Raw genomic sequence first — 19785 nt, forward strand, 5'->3', positions numbered from 1 at the left:
ATTATTGCATTGTAACTGGATGAATGAAATCTTCCTATTCTCCCCAACACAAGGTAGGGTGGAGGGTGCCATGTTGTATAAGTTTATTGAATACTTGGTAATTTTGGAGCTCTGTTCAAATCTTTACTCAGCAAGAAGGAGGCCCAGAGCTGAGTTGGCTGTTTGGATTAAAAAAAAAAAACAAAAAACTGAGTTGAATTTCTCTGCATAAGAGAGTGGCAAATTATTTTTTCTCTTGAAGGGAAGTTGGCAGAAAATGGAATGGAGTCAAGTGAAGCCAAGAGATAGATCAGTGGCTGAGCAGCAAGGCAGAATGATCAAAGGATTTAAGAGCAGGTATGTTTGTTTTCATTGGAAAGGCAATGGAGATGATTAGAACTTGCAGTATTCTAAGGGAAATGCAACTGTCCTAAGAGCACCTAACCCACTGTGAATGACTCCTGTCTCCCTAAGCTTTCATAAAGACCAGAAAAATCACAGCTTTGCTTTCTGCCTGAGTCCTGTGCTCTTGGAAAGTTAAAAAATACCCCCCAACATTTTTTTTTTTTGTTCTCTGGGAAATAGCCTCAAAAGAAAATCTTTGTTTTGCACATTCTGAGATAAACCTCTTTGACATCCCCACTTTGGGTTCCATAAGACAGAATAATTTCTTGCTTACTTGCTTTTATCAAACCCCAGACCTGGGCTGGGGTTGTGGCTCAGTGGTAGAGAGCTTGCCTAGCATGTGTGAGGCTCTGGGTTCAATTCTCAGTATCACATAAAAATGAATAAGTAAAATAATGGTATTGAGTCCATCAACAACTAAAACAAACAAACAAACAAGTAAATAAATAAATACTAGGCCCAGCCGGGTGTGGTGGTGCCTGCCTGTAATCCCAGTGGCTCCTGAGGCTGAGGCAGGAGGATCCTGAGTTCAAAGTCAGCTTGAACAAAAGCTAGGTAAGCAACTCAGTGTGACCCTGTCTCTAAATAAAATACAAAATAGGCCTGGGGATGTGGCTCAGTGAGTGCCCAAAGTTCAATCCCTGGTACCAAAAAAGAAAAAAACAAAACAAAACAAAAAATCCCCAAACCCAGGCCCTCTTCTTTTCTTTAAGATCTTTTCATCAATGATTGTTATCTCTATAGCAATAGCTGGAATAAAATCATATCCTTAATTGTCCTGGGCATTTTTGTCTTTCACAGTTTTGGTGCTGTGAATTGCATTGAATTGGTCCTCTGAGTGAATCTCATTTATTATATTTGGGAAACAAGTCTTCTCAGAATCCTTTGTGCTTTGTTCTGATGGGCTTTCCAGGGACCCTGGGGTGAGTCCAGCTCCTGGTACTGTGCTCTGGACCTGGGTACACTGTTAGGACAATCAGCATTTGATGTTGATTCTGGTTTTGCTTCCTTTCTGATGTCAGCTTGGTTTGGTCTGATAGTCTAAACATTTGTAGGTCTCTGTCAATCGATAAATGGCTTATAGATATCTTACCTCTGTTAGGTAGAAGACAAAAGAAAATCTGGTTGGTTAGTCTCTTTTATTTTTATGGTTATCTTTTTTGGGGTCAAATAAATTAAGAATCTTTATTGACTGGGAAAAGAGCAGCTTTTCTGTATTATGGACTTTGTGCTTCTAGTTATGCTCGATCCCATGGCTTAAATTTTAAAATTGAAGTGTTATAAGCTTTTTCTCTCTCACGTTTCTTTCTTTATATGTCTGAGATTTGGGAAGGCCTTTAAACTTTCATTCTGCTAGTATGTAATATTTTTCTATTTGTGGGTGGTATTAGCAAATTGGATTATAAAGTTTCTTGGAGGAATTCATTTTCATTGGCTTAGTATACTTACATAAATTAAATGTGCATAAAATTTCCAGAAATTAGAGAAAATGAAATAAATATTTTCAAGGTAAAAAAGAAATTAAAAAATAGAATCTAACTCAGTAATGTTTTTAGTATATTAAGTTCAGGTATGTCAACATAGTGTTTTGTTGTTTAATTATAGGACAATAATAAAATGGAGTTTGTATTTGTTATTTCTAGTTTGTAATATTTAACACTAAGGTTAGGTTGAAATGAAATAAAATATAGAAAAAAATTTTGCAAAAAAAATTGTGTTCAGATAACTTTGATAAACTTTTGGCAAACAAGACTTACAGAAACTCCTTACTTGATATAGCTTAAGTATGTGCTTGATATTTTTATAGTAAATGATGTCTCAGAATTAATATACATTATATCAGAATATTTTTTTCTTTTGAAAAGAGATTGTGCCCTTCTATTTTTATACATTAGTTTTGTAGGCCATAAAAACAAATTTCCTTGTCAATTACATTATTTTGATAATTAATTCTCACCAGATCATTCTTTTTTTATTTTTAAATTTTAATTTGTTATATATGACAACAGAATGCATTATAATCAATATTACACATATAGAGCACAATTTTTCATATCTCTTGTTGTACACAAAGTAGAGTCACATGTACTTAGGGTAATGATGACCATGGCATTCCACCATCTTGCCTACCCCTGTGCCCCCTTCCTTCTCCTCCCTCCCCTTTTCCCCTTTGCCCTATCTAGAGTTCATTTGATCTTCTCATCTTCCCCTGCACACCCCCCTCTCCCCAGCATATTATGGATCAGCATCCTTAAATCAGAGAAATCATTTGGCATTTGGTTTTTTGGGATTGGCTAATTTCACTTAGCATTATATTCTCCAGCTCTATCCATTTACCTGCAAATGCCACAGATCATTCTCTTTTGACAATTATTAGTAATACAGTAGCCACAGCTATTTTTATCTTTTGTCATTTATAATTTTTTTTTGGTTTTACTTCAATATTTCTCCCAGAGCACTTGCAATCATCTACAAGACAGAGTATTTTGTTCTCAACAAAGAAGGACTGTTTGAAAAGACCATGGACCACATACTTTTGGCATAGATTTCTGATGAAATTGTTTAAACAACTTTGAGATCATATCACTAGGCTAAGTCAGGACTTCTAGGATTATAACTGAGAAATCTTTGTGTTTATGAGGCTGTGAGCCCAAGATGAATAAAATAAAAATTAACTGTTTGGAGCATTATTGATGTTTTAGTGTCCATTTTCTGGATATATTAAAAAGCCTTTGTCTTTCAATTTGTCTATAACTCATGACTAGTAAACTATGCTTTTGTAAACTAAAACAAAACATCTGTATATGATATCTTCTTCTCCCTGCCTGACAAATATTTCTGTTTTCAGGATAACATAATTATTTGCATAGGCTCCATGAGAATTTGTATGAAAAACATTTTTGAAATCTTTGGTTATGCAGGGCCACTCCTAGAATGTCATATTTGACAATAAATGATATGACCAAACACTTTTAAAGGACTCAGCAAATTTTTACAAAGCTCTCTGGGGAAAACCCATGTGGTACCTGCAGATAAGTTCCCTGTTGTACATGTGAGTAAGGAAGTCACTCTGTGGTTGGTCCAGTGAGTAGTAAAGAGTAAATTCAACAAGTCTGTGTTGTCTATTACCTGGATATCCTAAAGAAAGGTGTGGTACTTTCTCTGGCTCCTGAGAGGTAATATTTAAATCTTGTGCTATGAACTGAATGTTTGTGTCTTCCTCATCCTGCAAAATTCATATGTTGAAACTCTTAAGTCTCAATGTGAAGGTATTTGGGGGACCTAAAGGAAAACTATTTGGGAGATCCTTTGGGTCATGAAGGTTGGGCAGTTATAGTGGGATTAGTGACCTCCTAAGAAGAGACAGGAGAGTTTGCTTTGCTCTCTACTATAATAGCACACAAGAGGGTGTGCCTTTAAAAGACAGAGTGGATCTGACAGCTTTTTTATCTTGGACTTCCCAGCTGATACTGTAAGAAATAAATATTGGTTGTTTATACTTGGGGGTTTTTGGCTACACCAGATAGGTTATACTAACTGTAACTTATGGTGGTATTAGCTTGGCCTCCAGAGGGACTGGGGCTAAATTATGAGTAAATTACAAGTAAATTATGGATATGTAAACTTTGTCTTTTCTAGTAGAACTTTAACTGACTGCTTACCTATCGAAAACCCAGGTTTTGTACCTACCTATGAATTGGACTGTGTGTTAGGTTTTTGTTGCTATGGTCCAAAAAAACCTGACAAGAACACCTTAGAGGAGGGATAGTTTGGCTCACAGTTGTGGAGGTCCAATCCATTGCTCTGGGCCCAAGATGAGTCAGACTATCATGGAAGAAAGGCATGGTGGAGGAAAGCTGCTTCCTTCCTAGAAGCCAGGAAGCACAGATAAAGAGAGGTGGGAAGGGACCATAGGGAAGATGCACCCTTCCAGGGCATGCCCTCATTGATCTACCTCCTCCAGCCACACCCCACCTGCCTACAGTTGCTACCTAGTCTATTCAAACTAGGATGAACTGATTAAGTTCCATTTCTTTTAACCCAGTCATTTCACCTCTGAACATTTCTACATGAATACAGGAGCCTTGGAGGGACACCTCATATCCAAAGCATAACAGACTGAAAACTGTTACTTTGCTCAAATTGTCAATCATTTCCAAAGTTTCAGTTTTTCCAGTTTCTTTCAAATATTGTTACAATTCATCAGAGTTTTAAAATCATTTCTCCCTTGCTCCTGGCTTAGTATCACTGACATTAAAATATATATATATATATTCCCAGATCCCTATTGGGACTAGGTTGCCTGGCAATGGGACCTATTCCCCAAGATCTGAAGAAGTTCCCTGAACTGACATTTTGATAAACACCCAAATCCCCGACCATGCATGGGACAAGTCATTGTTGTTACTACTTTGGAAGTGTGGTTAAACACTCTGGTCAGGCGAGCCCTTGTATGAGAGGTAACCAAGACTTTAATAATACCAATTGCATCATCATTCTGGCTTGAGAGCTTTGTGACACTCTCATGTTTTAGGCATCCCTCTATTAAGATGCCTGATCCTTAGGATATCAAACAAGGAACTTTTACCATCACCTCTAAACAAATGGTTCAACCAATTTTGTAGGAGAAATGTCAACAAGTATCCTCCAGAAACTGTTTCTTAGACCTGTTCTGTCCCACTTAGGAGGTTTATGTTTACTTTTAGATTGTTCAGCAACAAATGGCATTTGTCCTGACAAAAAGGGAGGATGGTCAATGTTAAACTTTACCAGAGTCTTGTTCTCCTGAGAAGCAGTGATGATTAGAAAGTTCTCCACACTTTGTGTTCCTGAAATGTCTAACCACAAGGGCTACCTTGTTGTTTCCTATTCCAAGACAAGATCCATGTCTATTTTTCCTCCTGACTTCCATAAGATTTGCAGATGACAAAGTCTTGCTTACCAACCTCTAAAAAAACCTCAATTTTCTCCATTTTCTCTACAATGTTCCTCTTGAATAAATGTTATTCATATTGCACTAGTCTGAATACATAAAATAATCTCCTTAATTCTAAATTTTTCAATATGTTTTGTTTTTCACATCAATTGTAGGCCTTATAAGTAGCCTGTGTGTTGTATGTGTGTGTGTTGTGTGTGTGTGTGTGTGTGTGTGCGTGCATGTATCAAGAACAGAAGTTGTTTTCTACTTTTTAAAGAAAATTAAAAAGAGATAAGAGAACAGTAGCAACATGCAGAGAGAATATTATCAATGCAAAAAAGTCAAGTGAAGTGACCATAAGCAGTAGGCCCCCTGGGATTTCAATTCTCTTGAAATCTTAGGGGTGACTTCACAGTAGTGCTTCTCAGACTTTAATACAAAGACAAATCTTTTCAGGAGTTTGTTAAAATGCAGATTTTGATTCAATAGAGCTGATATGGGGTCCAAGTTTCTTCTTTTTTCCCCAGGTAATGTTGATGCTGCTGTCCAGGCTATGCAATTCCAGTAGCAAAGCTCAGCAGGACTTGGAATGAGAGTTTGAGCTAATCTTTTCTAGAGTTCAAGGATGACCCCAGCTGACACTGGGTTATACAACCAATGCAATGATGCCAGTTTATGTTTGATCACTTTGTACTTTTTCAGAGATACTTGGATCTATAGTATATAGACCACTCTCATGACAGTGTTGGGAAGAAGAATAGCTGACTTGCAGCTTTGTTCCCAGGAGGCAAAATTAATAACCACAACAAAAGGTGGTGACTCTTTTCAAGGCTATCTCATAATAGGTAAAATCAGTCAATAAGAGAACTGAGATTCCAAGCAATAAGCTTGATGCAATATATCACATAAATTTATATCTCATAAATCATAATAAATTTTGAATGTAGCAGTTTTAATAGCTACAGCCTTTACAGAGATTTTTTTTAAGCAAGGTAATTAACATTGTAATTTTTTAATTAAAGGAAGTATTTATTTCAGTTTTCCTATTGCCTTAAAAACAGGTATGAGAAATTTGTCTTTGTAGCATGATACTAAAAGCAGTATTAATATTTAAACTATTCTCTACCCATGCAAAATTATATTATCTTTTAAAAATACGATTTCATCTTGGCTTCTTATATATGCGTGACTATCTAAATGCAGATTTTTTTTTTCCAGTTAGATCTTGCCTTACTTAGTTATCCAGCCAGGTATCAGATACTGTACTCATCTCCAGGATAAATTCCCATTAGAGAGCATGAGATTGAATTTACAGTACAGTATGAGCCCTTCCTAGCACAGATTATACTTTTGAATTTACAACATGCTGTTTCACAGGAGATGACTGAATTATGGATACATTGAAATGAGACTGTTTCCTCTATTGTCCCCACTGTTTGTAAACCTGGGAAATTGACACCAACCTGTGTGGTGGTATTAACCTTGATGCAAAACACAGTTCCTGGTGTCTGGATTCCAAGGAGTTATATGCACAAATCCAGTTAACAAAAATAAGAGTTTTGGACAGATAAATCCTCCACCATAATTTTGAAATTATTGCTCCAGTGAATTCACCCATATGCCCAGCACTTTCAAATGGAATAGAAAGGGATAACTACTACTGTCACACTTTTCACCAAAAGGGAATTGAATTGCAATGTGCTGCAAAGAAAGACAAATAGACCAGACATGCTTAAATAATTTTAGTGGCCTAATGAGATGAAGAGAGCACATTTAATTGTATAGTGAGCAGCAGCATCATTACCTTTTATATGTAGAGATGAGAGGGTGTGTGTGTGTGCATGCATACTCATATGGGTGTATAGATCATCCAGACTTGTGTCTGAAATAATAGGTGATAATTTTTAAAAACCTAATTATGACCTTAACAAGATAGTGTCAGAAAAACTAAGCATTTAATTTACACATTTCTATTTACATATTTAAAACAATGTTTTACTTGATTTTTTAAAACTCATTTACTTAGAGTCACAAGTATGGAATTCAAAGAATGCAAATTTACCCATTTTATCCTCAGTGTAAGAGTCACATTGTACAAACTCAGCAGTTACACAATACTATTATTCTAAGTAAATTTTCAATAGCTCATCTATACTGCAAATTAGGCAAAAATAAAAGAATAAAGGAACAAGATAACTGTGGGACATTTTGCTTTCTTGTGAAAATTTGACAAAGTTAAGCAGATTGACAATGACAAAGCAAATCAATGATTATAGCACTTGTTTTAATTCTCTATCAATTTCACTCTCTTTCATCTCTTATTTAAAAATTTCCTTTGTCTTAAAACAAATTGTTATACTCCATTCCACTAGGCCCAGCATAAAAGTTTTAGAAATGAAAACAATCAAACAGAATTTGAGACCTCTGTCATTGCATACAAATTCATCTTGACTTCTAATATTTGGTCAGCAAGTATTGCACTCAACAGAGGTATTCTAGATTTTCACACAAATTCTCAAGTACTTTGCTCAACTCCCAGCAGATACTGATCTTGAAAAACTGATGTGACTCCATTTTTGAGAAACCAGCCTCTACCTCAGAGCAAAGACTGTCCAAAGAAGGGGGCATGACCTTTGTCCTTGGAAAAACCCACAGAGCACTTCTAGGCAGATAGCCACCCTGCTGAGTTGTTTGTCTGTAAATAACAGGAGAGATCTGTGGAGCCAGGTGTCCCTGACTCAGTCAGGCTAGGTGAGGACCCATAGTAATTCCCTAGCAACCACCAATCAGCATGAGACAGGGAAAATACCTGGGATGCCAGATGACCCCCAGTAGTTTATGGTGGTTGATAAGATGTTGGGAAACCATGTAGTTTAGCACATATACCCCTTGTGGCTTAAACCAATCAGTTTAAACGAATCCCCCTCTTGTACTAACCAATCACCCCTTCCCTACTTGTTCCTGCCAGTGAATGTGCTAATCAATGTTAAGAGTTATTGTTTGATTTTCCCTTGGTGTGTGATGAATTGCTAAGAGATGCTATGATGTATATAAAGTCCTTGCCTTCCCCAAAGAGTGTATAAAACTGCTGCAAACCCTGGGCTTGGGGCCTCTCAGCGTCACCAGTTGCTGTGTGCTCAGAGGACCGAGCTAGCTCACAATAAATGCCTCTTTGCTGCTTACATCTATCTTGGTCTCTGGTGGTCTTTTGGGGGGGTCCCAAACTTGAGCTTATCAATCTAATCACAGAGGAAAGGAACATCAATTGTGCTTATTCCCTGGACCTTACTAAGGCAACATTCCTACATCCTTCTCACAGTGTGAGCTAAAGACATGGCTCCCTATTCAAAACTTATGGATAAAATCTCTCTCTCTCTCTCTCTTTCTCCTTTTGTACTTGCATTAAAACAACCTTACAACCCTCCAATATAATTATTTATCTCCTTTTCAATATGTATATTTCATGTTTTTCCTATAGTATTTTGCAATGACTATAATCTCCAGGATAATGTTAAATAATGTTTTTTTTAATTTAATGCAACTTCCTTTAATATTTTACCATTAAATATTAAATAATGATGTTTCCTCTAAACCAATTTTCTTCTATTTTATTTATGCTTATTTGATTTTTCTTTTATCTGGCTTCTCTAATTGAATTCTGCTTAGTGCATTAATTTTTTTTCTTCCTGGGTTTCTGTTACATACATTGTAGTCTGCTTATTTTTCTCTAGGTATTATTTGAGCTATATCCAGTAGGTTTTGATATGAAGTACTTTCATGTCATTCATTTTGGGAAGTTGAGAATTTAATTTAGAATGAAATTTTATAATTTCCTAGTGAATAGATTTTTTTTCAGAAGTCTTACATTTCAGTCAGAAAATATGGCCTTAATCATTATCATATATTTTGTAGATTAAAATTTTGTTTGTGCATATACACATAACCCTATTTTTATGTTACATGGATGTTTAAAAAAACCCTTTATAGTTTAATATTTCTTACTTAGATGGATTCTTTCATTGTCACAATTATGTATAAGGAAGAGAAAAAATTTCCTTTTACCCTTCTAAGTTTTTGGTTGGTAACACCTGTACCAAAAAACAAACAAATAAACAAGCAAACAACAACAACAACAAAAAACCAAAAACAAACCCAAACAAAATATCACAGAAAAACAAACAAAAAAATATCAATAGGTACGCCTCATATATACATGGAAATGGGAAAAAATAAGTAACTCTCAAAGAGGTGCCTTGGAATTCAGCCTCATGTGGCATTTTTAGCTAAGAGCAAAGAACGTAGGCTACAGGGAAGCCCAATCACAGCCAAGGTGACCAGGAAAGACTTGGCAAAGGAGAACAAGGTTTGTTATGGAGATTTAAGCCAATGCCTTCTCCAATAATAAGAGTTCTCTTGTGGTTTAGTCATCCTTCTCTTTTTGGTACAGGGAAGGAGGCACTCTTACAATAGGAAATTTCATTTATAGATATAAATTTCTATTACAAAAATGTAACTTCTACTGTGCTTTCAGTCTTCTTTTGTGCTTGCCATTTCTCAAAATAATTGTCTGAAATAATCCTTATGCTAAAGAGGCATATTTTAGCATATTCTGGTCTCTTACATTTATATTTTGGAGTGGCATATTCTGGTCTTTTATAGTTACATTTTGGGGTAGCATATATTAGTTTTATACAAATGTTGATCTCTTTGTTCTTAAAGCTCTCTCAGGACTTTGGGATCCTCTTCTAGTTTGAGTCCTTTATTTATTTATTTTTCCTTTTTTTGTTCCCCTTGTAAGCCTTCTTGAAAGAGTGAACACTTACTTGCTAGATCTCCTTTTATATTTGCCATTGAATTCAATAATTTTCAGCCTGCCTTTCATTTCCAAAAGGCATTCTTAGTTACTAATAATTAATTTCCTAAGTGCTATCTGCAATGGAATTTTCTCAGCCTTTATCTCCTCACTTGGTCTCAATTTGCAGTCACATTTTGAAGAGTAAATATTTACAATCCACTATCTATTCTAAGAATATATGCAATGTGTGAGAAATCTCAGTTTAGAGAAATTATTTAATTTATGCAAATTTTAAAAGGTGGTATAGCCAGAATTTAGGCCAGAGGCCTAACTCTGAGCATCTCAATGAATCAAGTCTAGTCACTCACCCTGGAAACCAAATGGAAAAGGTAATGGTGAAGGAAGAGAAAGGAATGTAATCAATAAAAGTATATCAGGAAGATAAGGAGATCAAGCATCCTCAGCTCTTTCTTTGGGGATATTGATCAGTTCCAGGTTTAAATAGGAAATGAACAAAAATAGGGGTGGGGAATGAGGAGCACTTGACTGGCCTGGTTGATCATTATCTCAGGGTTGGTCAGGCAGAGTTTTGTCTGAGATAAAAGCTGCCATTCCCTGGCAAGGGCAGTTTTGACTTTCCTCACAAGATGTTTTTTTTATCAGATCCATTGCTCCTGGAATCCAAGGTAACTGCAAGAGAGAATGACTTAGAGCAAAGGAGACATGTGTAAAATGGATGTAGAGATGCCAAGCTTTTATTGTGCTTTTGGTTACCCATTAGGCACGTGCAGGCACCTACAGGCCCAAGTGAAGAGTCAGGACTTTTACCAAAAGCAGCCTCTAAGTCCTCATGACAATAGTTGATGTGCTTCATTTGGAGAATAGAGTGGAATTTTAAAACTTATCTACAGTCCTAGATTTAACCCAAGTCAGTGTAAAAATCCCTGCTGCATGGTATTGGATCTTCTAGCATTCTGGTTATCCCCTTGCCACATGTCATGCTTTGCATATCTCTAGAGGTCACATTGGGAGCAGTGATGAACCCAGCCTAATTCTGTCTTAAGATTGGGAGCCATCTTGTCACAAAGTCATGGAAAGTTTATTTCTGTTTTACTATAAAATACTAAGATTTCTATTTGGTCTGATCATAATTTGATGTTTTAAAAACTTGCATGGGATTCTTACCCATGCTTTAAACTTACCCATGCCTGGCTGTCCTTGACCAGATAACAACCCTTGCTGAAATCCCAGCTGCTCCTCATTAACTTTGATGTTGAAATCTGAGTTTGCTCTGTACCTTAAGATTTTAAACAATATAGATCAAAAACCTGCTATCAGCCCTTGTATTACACTTGCCTGAACTCTGTCAGATGTGAGTTCCCAAGAAACCCCCCCTTTTGTAACTTTTGTGTTATAAAAACTTCCATGTAATCAGACCAGTTGCTGTCCTCTGGCCCTGTTTTTCTGGGTGAGGCAGCTGCTGGCCAGCTCTCTTGTGTACACAACATAAGCTTGCTTTAATTTGGTTTAAATTGGAGTCGACAGTCTTTTCTTTGTGTTGTGTTTCAACAGCAGGAGGAAGAGGCAAGGATGGAATTTGACATCAGTCTGGCAGACCCTCCACCATGCTTTTTTTTTCCTTCTTCCTGTTTTTAAGCTCAGGAGTTTTCAAAGTGCCTTCATTTCTTCAGATTCCACAATGGCTTCATTTGCAGAGTCACTGGAATTCTAGCTCTGCAAACTATACCTTGTGTTGATCTCCTAAAGTCAGGTTTCTCAGTGCCAGGAGAATGAAGTAGATGCAGACCTATGAGACACCACAGGGTCCACCCTTCAGGTCTAATTGGTATACTGAACTAGCAGCAGAGAACCAGGAAGACAAAAAAGGGGTACAGAAGTCTGGGAACAAATTCAGGTAACAGAATCCTATAGCTAAAATTGTTAGAAGAGCTAGCAGAAGAATAGGTAACAGTAATGAGGAAATCCTTGATTCCTCAGCAAATTTTTGATCTAGCCAGGAGCATTTTATGTGCAGCCCACTTAGTAGAAAGATGTTTAGAAAATATACAGGATGTGGAAGGAAGGAATAGAGGGTAGCAACCAAAGTTTATCTGGAATTTCATAGTGTTTCTGAGTTTGCTTTGAGAGAAGCATTTCTCCATTCTTTCTATTCTTTCACGATCTTTGAAGCAAAAAAGGTCATTTTTACATAAATACCTCTTCCTTGAATATAGAAATGTTGATGGAACTTTTAAAGATGTTAATTTCAAGTGTTTAATATCCCCCAATAGCATAAACAACACATGAATTGGATTACCATATGGAAAATGACAAAATTTTCCTCCTTTTTATTTTGAAGTCAACAGGATGCAGAAAATCTATTGTTACTTGTTACTGCTGTTTTGCACATTAAAAATAATAGAGATAAGTGAAGCTGAGGTCAATCTGGGCTTCTATTCTGCAGTTCTTCTATTTTTCAAGGTTACTGTGTTACTCTTTCAGGGTAGACTTGAAAAGTATCTGCTGACATTTAGAAAAAAATGAGATTCTTTGTTATAAATCATATAAGCATGATGCTTCTTTTTCTTTTCTCCCAGAAAGTGAGAAAACAGAAAATTTCCAGGTTAGAATGAAATTTAACAGACTCTGATAATTAACAGCTCAGTGTTTAGATCAAAATTTCTCACTTCTTTTCTTTTTGAGGAAATGATTATCAACCTTGAAGCTGGAACAGGTTACAAAAGGTGAGACTGAATTCGTGGGCTGGGAGTTGTAGGTCACAGAGAGGGATGCTGCTGAAATATATGCTTGGAAGTGTCTATCTTCATTGTAGCCTTTATTTTCATTGTAACCTTTCATTGCAACCTATGTAATTGTAGGTGCCTCCGGTCTTTTTTCCATTTTCTTATCCCAACTTCTCTCAGCTCAAGATGTTTTCAGGTGGCCCTTATCCTTGAGCTAAGAGTAATTATAATAGGGCAATGTGGCAGCCAGAGTGGAAATTATTAGGGAAATAGACAGATTTGTATTGTAACTTATCATATTACAGGTTCAAAACCATCCTCTGGAAGACCGATTCTTGTTTTTATTTATTTTCAGAACCATTTTTATGTTCTGTTTTACCACCACCGCCACCATCAACAAAAAGAGTAATATTTAATAGACATTGGAAAACCAAGAATTTATTATATGTGCTTGGCATATATTAAATAATATAAGAGAGATAATCGTTAAGGTTTCTTTTTACCAGAGTTTAGATGGTAAAAAGAGACCTTAACTATTACTCTAAAAAAAGTAATATTTATTACTCTAAAAAAAAAAGTTCTCCTGTCATAGGGGGAGCCACTTGCTATTTGTGAGTAAAAAGCACTTCAATGTAGGTAATCAGAAAGGAGATGAATGTTTAGTGTAAATTACACATTGAATTTTGAAGAATTAGTATGGGAACATATCAAATACCTACTAATAGTTTTATACTGATAACCATTAGAAGAAATATCTTGATTAAATATAATAGTAAAGTTGATTTCACTTGTTTCTTTTCATACTGTTAATATGGCTATTAGAAAATCTAAGATTATATGTTTGTATATTTTGGCTCACATTATATTTCAATTGGATAGTACTATTTCCAGGGTGTTGATTAAAATAATATATTCTCAGCCTAGGGATGTATGTAGTTGAGTGGTAGAATGCTTGTCTAACATGCGAGAGACTCTGGGTTTGATCCCAGCACTAAAAACCAACCAACCAACAACAACAACAAAAATAAAACCAAAACCAAAACTAAATTAAAATAACAACAACAACAAACATGTTCTCTCATTTCATTCTCAGAGACTCTGATTTAGGCTTCTGGTATCTTAACTATGACTCTGCATTTTCTAACAAACATCTCAGATATGATCTAAGGACCACATTTTGAAAAATTAAAAGTGGAGTACAGGGCAGCTGTAGAGACCACTGAACAATAAATAAAATGATTAAAGAATGATAAAAACTACAGTGGGAAAAAGTCCAGTGTTGTTCAGTGCTATGTTGAGACATATAACTGAGGGGTTGTAAGCCCAAGTAGTTTTTCCAGAGAAATAAATTGAGTTAGAATGCTGAGTAAAAGTTAGATGAAGGTGAAGTCTCTGTTCCAATAAATGGATGAATGCAAAGATCAGAGCTTTGAGCATGACAGATTGGTGTATTGCAGGACCCAAAAGTAATAGTATGGTGGGAAAGTGAATAGAAGTTGGGAGAAATAATAGATAATTTTAGAAAAATAGGTAGGAATCAGTCCAGGAAATACTTGTAAACTTAGTTAAGGGATCAGATTTTTATTTTAAGATAATGAAACATCATTGAAGGTATTTTAAGGATGAATATTTTGTGGATGAATATTTTGTAGTCACCGATATACCAAGATATACCAAGATACACATATATACATAGATATACCAAGATTGCCCATGGAACCAAGGAATGAGAATATTTGCTTGAAGTTCATTTTTAATCGTATTATAAATCTTATGATTTTATCTCCTCTTTGCAGTGCTTACTTGGAAATGTAAACTCAATCTGTGACCATATTTAGGCCTATATGTGATTGAATGGTTAAAATTTCTGAGCTGCAGTTTTACTAGTAGAATTACAATTTTTCTATCCTTAAATTTCTTTGACTCCTCTCCTCTCAATTATTTTATTCATTTTTTTTTTTGTGTAGTGACTTAACAAAGATATAAGTAAATATGCAATAATGTGACTTTGGAAAAATAATGCTGAATAAAGATGTGACTATGAACAGTGTTTTTTTTTTAATTGTGAAAATTAAGAATAATGATATAATTCTTTGGAAAATATAGATATTGTTTTGCTTAACCTATCATATTTATTGCTAATACAATAAGAATTATTGTTCCTGTTCCATGTACAATGTTCTGCTAGGTTAAAAGTAAAGCTGTTGTTCATGCTTTCAAATATATTTCTTATCTGTTTTATTTTGCATGTTACCTTTCAGTTTTAAACTCATGATGTGAATTTATTTGTATTTCTATAAAGTAAATCCCCCAAACATGCTCTCCATTTCCTAACACTCATGCGGAAAGGAGCTGTCAATAAAAACTCTATCAATCTCTGGTATCGATCTTTCCAAACTAGGTGATAAAATTATGCATTATATTTTATATTGTCGTTGTCATATGGGGGATTTATTTTATATACAGTAATAGAACTTGACATTGACGTTGATATGATAATTTCCATTTATCTCATCTTTTTTATTCTACTGCATTGAATTACAGAGTTCTGGGGAAATTGTTCTGAGAATTTCTTTCTAAGCTAGGAAAGAGTATATATCCCAGACCAAATTACAAAATGTTTTCTCAACTTTTTCATTGCAAGGTTCTAAAATTGGTGTGGAGCATTGTTACAGAGAAGTTGAAATTGTTTCTGTGCTTTTAACTTTTATTTTATTAGAAAAATATAACTGTTCATTATAAAATCATAAGTGTGAGTTAAAACTTTAGAATCCTTCCCTGGTTTCCAGGACACCACACACTTCTTGTTTACTAGTTTTTCTGCTAACTCCCTTTTCCTTCCTTAGTTGAAAATTTTACATGATAAAGGGTTTAGCCTTTGACCTTTGACCATTCTTTCTTTCTGTCTACACTATCTCCTCATGTTCCAGATCTCTGCATTTAAATATAACTTTATGCTGATGATTCTCTATTATGGTTTAGATGTGAGATGTCCTCAAAAGCTCCAGTGAAAGACAATGCAATAAAGTCTAAAGGTGAAATGATCAGAATTATTAGAGCCCTAATCTAATCAATGTACTAGTTCATTTGAATGGATTAACTAAGTGGTAACTGTAGGCAGGTAGGATGTGGCTGGAGGAGGCTGGACAGTGAGGGTATGCCTTTGGGATGTATATTTTATCCTGGGTGAATAGCACTCTCTCTGCTTTCTGATTGCATTGTCCTGAGCAGCATTCCTTCACCACATCCTTGCACCATGATGTTCTGCCTTACCTTGGGCCCAGAGTAGTGAAGTTAGCCATTTGTGGACTGAGATCTCTGAAACTGTGAGCCTGAAAAAAAAAAATAATAACTTTTCTTCTTCTTCATTGTTCTTGTCAGGATTTTTGGTCACAACAATCAAAAAGCTGACTAAAACACTCTCAAAGGCCTATCTCCACCACTAGCTCTTTTCTTAAGTTCCAAAATGGTAAATCCATTTAGATTTCTCACAGATATCCCAAATTAACAAATCCAAAAGATAACTCTGGATTTCCTCTTCTTGAAATTCACATCTTCCCAGTTATTTTCTACTCCAAAACAACCTTGCCTTACCCGGTTGATCAGACTAGACCTAGAGGCCATTTCTGATACCTTACTTTAAGTGATAAAGATGGTGGTAACTCACATTTATTGATTATGTTAGTATCTGCCAGGATGTCTTGTAAGGAATTCAATTCTATGAAATAGATGTATTTATTATCTCCATTTTACAGATGAGGAAACTTAGATGCAAAGAGGTTATGTAAAATTGCCCAATAAATAGTGGAGCTGAGATCCTATCAGGGGAAAGGCTTATTAGTTCTACATCCAAAGTTTGTCCAGAAAATTTATCCATTTATCTTTATTTTAAATTATAATAATGTAGTCTAAGTCACAGTTCCTTCCCAGCAAGACCTCAATATTTCCAAACAGCTTCTATTTTTGTTTTCATTCAGACCATTTTATAATGGTCTTTTCATAGGCAACTCAAGTTGAAGGACTTCTGTGATTTCTCATGGGACTCAGGAAAGAAAAATATCTAAACTTCTCATAGGACCTATAAGATCCTACCTGGTTACTTCTCTAACTGTTTGAACTTCTCTTCCTTTTTAGTTTTTAAGAAAACAAAAGTTGTCTACCTCAGTCTTTGTATTTGCTACATTCTCTACCTGGAATGATCTTTCCTGAGATTATTAAATGTCTTGAGATTATTAAATTTTCATAAAATTATTACCTCCCTAGACTCAATGCCTTGCCCATTCCTCATCCCTATCCTCATGTGATATTTCATTTTCCCACTTTCCTTTCTTTAGAGCACTTATTACTTCCAATGTTACCTAATGATTTATTTTCTTTGTTTGTTGCCTTGCCCTAGACTCTAAGCACTATGTTGGCAGGAACTCCGTCAATAGCCTCACAACTGTATTATCAACTCTAAAATATTGCCTGGTCAAGATTAAGTACCCAACAAATATTTGTAATTAAATTTTTTTTTCCCTAAGAAGTTTTCCAAAGATGAGCAACTGCTATTGCTGCTGCTGTTGTGTTTTGTGGTCTGGATAAATTGATATCTTTGATATCCCAAGGGATTTTCATCTTAAAATTTGCTTGTCAATTTTTCAAAAACAAAGCTCACTAAGGCTGGGGTAAGGATAAATTGAATAAGGTCCTTATATTAAGTACAAGATTTAAAGGAATACAGAAAAACTTAGTGATTAAGGTAAATAATATTAAATGTAATATTTAAAAAAATATTGAATTGGCAAACAATCGCCTCCAGAAAAAGTGACCTGTTTTTATAGATGGAGCTCTAAGCTTACAATGGATGAGGGCAGGGCACTTCCTTGCTTTGCTCACCACTGGTTTCCCAGTGCCTACCTAGAACAGTATTGTGTACATAGTAGGCATTTCATAAATATTTGATGAATTACTAAATAAATATCCCAAGAGAAAAACAAGCTATGAATATTTACCATATGTAGAGTACTGAATCTTTTTATTATAAATTGAAACAAAATTTGAGATGACCTCTGTCCTCTAGATGAGTCTAAAAATCACAAGAGGCAGTTTAGGATTATGACTCCAGTTACAACCAACTTGATCTTCAGCTTTCTGTGCTACTCTGAAAGCTCTTTCCTCTCTCAACATGCTACTTTGATAACTAGCTCCCACACTGTTTTTGGCCTACTAAAGAATATCTTTTTTTCTTTATCTCTTGCTTTTATTTTCTTAGTCTCTTTCTCATTTCTACTCCCTGGGCCAATACAATCTAGTCAAATTAACGGAATGGGGGAAAGGGAACAGTAGACAAAATGATTGTTCTTCCTGGAATTGATGATTCAAAGGTGAAAACACTTAGCCCCAAGCCTTAAGAGACTGCTTCTTCTTTTAATATGATAATCTCCTCATTTTTGGCATCCATTCTGATTCCCATTGACACAGCTGAACATGTTAGTTATAATTAAGGTGGGTCATTTCATGAAAGTGCAGGTACAGGATTTTTGCGCTCTCCCCATACATGAAGATGAATTTAAAAATTATTGTAATTGACTTTATATTTAAATGTACACGGGGATCTTTTAAAATTATATGAAGGCAAAGGTTATATTATCTTGAAAGTTAAGCCTGCTACCTTTGCAGATCAGTACACTGCATTGTTAGAATCTTTTATTTCTTTGATATTTGACAGGATAACATTCTGCATTGTTATCAACTGAAGGGCAAATTATTACTAACAAGTTTGTCTGCTGAGATTCTCTTATTATCTCCTTCAGAGAGAGAGAGAAGATGAAATAAATATTATCATGTTTAATATAAGTAGTTGAGTTAGAAATCTACTGGGTTGATAGTAAGATGAGGAAAATATACTGCCCTGGAGAATGTAAATTGACACAGTGTTTTTCAGAAAAAAATTGCAATATATACATTTATATATAGTTTTAAAGCAGTGTAAATCAATTGTGTAATTCTGCTTTTGAGATTATAATCTATGAAAAACTAAAATAAGGAATAGATATATTCACAAAGATAATTGCTACTGCATTATCCAAAATGGAGCAACCTAGATGCCCTCTTGCCCATATTTAGTGCAGGTGATGGAATTTGGGGTTCCTCTGCAGGAAGAGAGCTGTCTATGAAACAAAGCTAAGAAAAGAAGACGGGGGTGGGGGGAAGAACCACAGGACATGGAAAGTAATTTTAGAAAGCAAGGGCAGGAAGGCTCTTTGACCTTAGAGGTCCAGCTTCCACACTGGAAAAAGAGAGCTAGAGCATGTTTGCTTCATTATGTGGGGGAAACAAAGGTTTTCCATAGAATGTTCTTTGTTAAATAAGGAAGGAGGTGGGCTGTCGGGTTTACAACGGGGGACGCCCAACTCCAGAGCTACTAGATCAGTTTCCCTAGCCCAAGGAAGACAGAGGTCAGTGCCTTGTGCAATCCATAGAGTGGGAGGAGCCACAAAACAGATTGCAATGACAAACCTAAATTTCCTAAATTTCAGTCTCCTGGCTGAGTGAAGATGCTCAAATAGCCAAGGGTGGCTTTCCATAATGCCCCACATGAAATAAATATTAAGATTAAATAATAGTAAAACCTGGTGACTGATTATTTGAGTACATTTTTGTTACTATAATCAAACACCAGAGGCAAGATAACTTGCTAAAGAAAAGGGGTTTGTTTCCTCACCATACTGGAGGATCAAGGGCATGGTGTCAGCATTGGCGTGGTTCTGTATAAGACCTCATGGTGAATTGCAGATGTGAAGGAAGAGATGATATCATCTCAAAACAGGAAGCCAGGGGTGATTCTGGAGTTAGGCTTAGTCTTATAACAACTCACTCTTGTGAGAGGTCAGGGGTCATGAGAGCTATCTTAAAACCTTCTGAGGGCATCTCCCCAAAAGACCTAAGGAACTCTCAATGGC

The 19785-nt window shown here is 35.6% G+C and overlaps 1 pseudogene; it reads right to left on the reverse strand.

Annotated features, from left to right (window-relative positions):
- Positions 1–19785, reverse strand: part of LOC113175992 (transcription factor Sp3 pseudogene) — a 59401-nt pseudogene that overhangs the window by 17120 nt on the left and 22496 nt on the right.

The sequence above is a fragment of the Urocitellus parryii genome, chromosome 2 (assembly GCF_045843805.1).
Source record: "Urocitellus parryii isolate mUroPar1 chromosome 2, mUroPar1.hap1, whole genome shotgun sequence".
NCBI lineage: Eukaryota > Metazoa > Chordata > Mammalia > Rodentia > Sciuridae > Urocitellus > Urocitellus parryii.